Source organism: Mandrillus leucophaeus, unplaced genomic scaffold (genome assembly GCF_000951045.1).
Source record: "Mandrillus leucophaeus isolate KB7577 unplaced genomic scaffold, Mleu.le_1.0 Scaffold404, whole genome shotgun sequence".
Lineage (NCBI taxonomy): Eukaryota > Metazoa > Chordata > Mammalia > Primates > Cercopithecidae > Mandrillus > Mandrillus leucophaeus.
The window spans coordinates 790,679-792,964 of record NW_012104299.1 but is presented as its reverse complement, the minus strand read 5'-3'; the positions used below and the strand labels follow the sequence as shown (position 1 = coordinate 792,964).

The window sequence follows — 2,286 nt, the reverse complement described above, 5'->3', positions numbered from 1 at the left end:
TTTTTAAAAGACAGAGTTTTGCTCTTGTTGCCCAGGCTGGAGTGCAGTGGCACTCTTACTGCAACCTCTGCCTCCCAGCTTCAAGCGATTCTCCTACCTCAGCCTCCCCAGTAGCTGGAATTACAGGCATGTGCCACCATACCCGGCCAATTTTTTGTATTTTTAGTAGAGATGGGGTTTCTCCATGTTGGTCAGGCTGGTCTCGAACTCCCGACCTCAGGTGATCCACCACCTTGGCCTCCCAAAGTGCTGGGATTATAGGCGTGAGCCACCGCGCCTGGCCAATCTCTATAATTTAAACTCTTGCTCCATAAAATTAAAGTAACTGTAGTAGGAGACCTAGAGATTACTTTGGTTTGTTTAAGCCACTGTTACCTTTGCAAAGTGAAATGTAAACCTGAGGGAAGAGGAAGAGCCTGGGCCTGATGGAGCCCCAGGGAAATTGCTGCCACTGCTGGTGTTTGCAGGTCTCGGGGAGCCAGGCCTGGGCGGGGTGTGTCTCGATGCCAGAGCTGGTGAAGGTGCAGAAGGTGGTGGTCCACCCCCTGGTGCTGCTCAGTGTGGTGGATCATTTCAACCAAATCGGCAAGGCTGGAAACCAGAAGCAAGTTGTTGGTGTGCTTTTGGGGTCCTGGCAAAAGAAAGTACTTGATATATCAAACAGTGTGCAGTTCCTTTTGATGAAGATAACAGAGACAATTCTGTGTGGTTTTTAGACCATGATTATTTGGAAAACGTGTATGGAATGTTTAAGAAAAGTCAATGCCAGAGAAAGAATAGTTGGCTGGTACCACACAGGCCCTAAAATACACATGAATGACATTACCATCAATGAACTCATGAAAAGATACTATCCTAACTCGGTATTGGTCATTATTGACATGAATCCAAAGGACCTAGAGTTGCCCACAGAAGCATACGTTTCAGTGGAAGAAGTCCATGATGATGGAACTCCAACCTTGAAAACATTTGAACACGTGACCAGTGAAATTGGAGCAGAGTAAGCTGAGGAAGTTGGAGTTGAACACTTGTTACAAGACATCAAAGACACGACGGTGGGCACTCTGTCCCAGCGGATCACAAATCAGGTCCATGGTTTGAAGGGACTGAACTCCAGGCTTCTGGATATCAGGAGCTACCTGGAAGAAGTAGCCACAGGCAAGCTGCCCATCCACCACCAGATCATCTACGAGCTGCAGGACATCTTCAGCCTGCTGCCAGACATGAGCCTGCAGGAGCCTGTTAAGGCCTTTTACCTGAGGACCAAGGACCAGATGGTGGTAGTGTACTTGGCCTCACTGATCCATTCTGTGGTTGCTCTGCACAACCTCATCAACAAGATTGCCAACCAGGACGGAGACAAGAAAGAAAGGCAGGAAAAAGAAAAGAGCAAAAAGATAGAAAAGTTGATAAGGAGAAAGATAAAGATAAGGAAAAGAGTGATGTAAAGAAAGAGGAGAAAAAGTAAAACGTGTATTAAACAGCTTTTTTATACCTGTAATCCCAGCATTTTGGGAGGCCAAGGTGGGCGGATCACCCAAAGTCGGGAGTTCAAGACCAGCCTGACCAACATGGAGAAACTCCATCTCTACTAAAATCACAAAATTAGCCGGGCATGGTGGCGCATGCCTATAATCCAGCTACTCAGGAGGCTGAGGCAGGAGAATTGCTTGAACCTGGGAGGCGGAGGTTGCAGGGAGCTAAGATCACACCATTGCACTCCAGCCTAGGCAACAAGAGCAAAACTCCGTCTCAAAAAGATAAATAAATAAAACGTAAAAATAAAAATAAAAAGTTTTCATGATTTCAGGGTTTCATTTCCCTTATAAGGAAATTGAAAAATACTGAAAAGTTTAAAGGAGAAAAAAAATATGTGTAATCCTGCCATTAAGTAATAACCGCTATTAACATTTGTATATATTTATTCAAATTTTTATATCTATATTATCACTTCTAGTATCTACTTATTATATCATCACGTGGATATGACAATTTTCTTAATTACTCTCCTGTGGTTACCAATTTTTTGCCCTTATAAATAATGTTGTAATAAATGCCTTTGAATATAGACATCTTGGTTGAAATTTTAGCTCTCTCCATAAAAGATATTCCTATGGGCATTATAAAAGCATTAAGGCTTTTGATCAGTACTGCCAAATCGCTTACTGGAAGTATTTTGCAAATTTGCAACTTCACTCAATGGTCTGCGCAAATGGCTGTCTCATATTAATGGTTTTTTAGATCTGTGCTAATTGTATGTTAAAAAAAAAAAAGCATCTGTTTTTA

General features: G+C 42.8%; 1 pseudogene; it reads left to right on the top strand.

Moving 5' to 3' along the window:
- The first annotated feature begins 457 nt into the window (after positions 1–457).
- On the top strand, positions 458–1,468 carry LOC105548241 (annotated as a pseudogene).
- Positions 1,469–2,286: the final 818 nt, after the last annotated feature.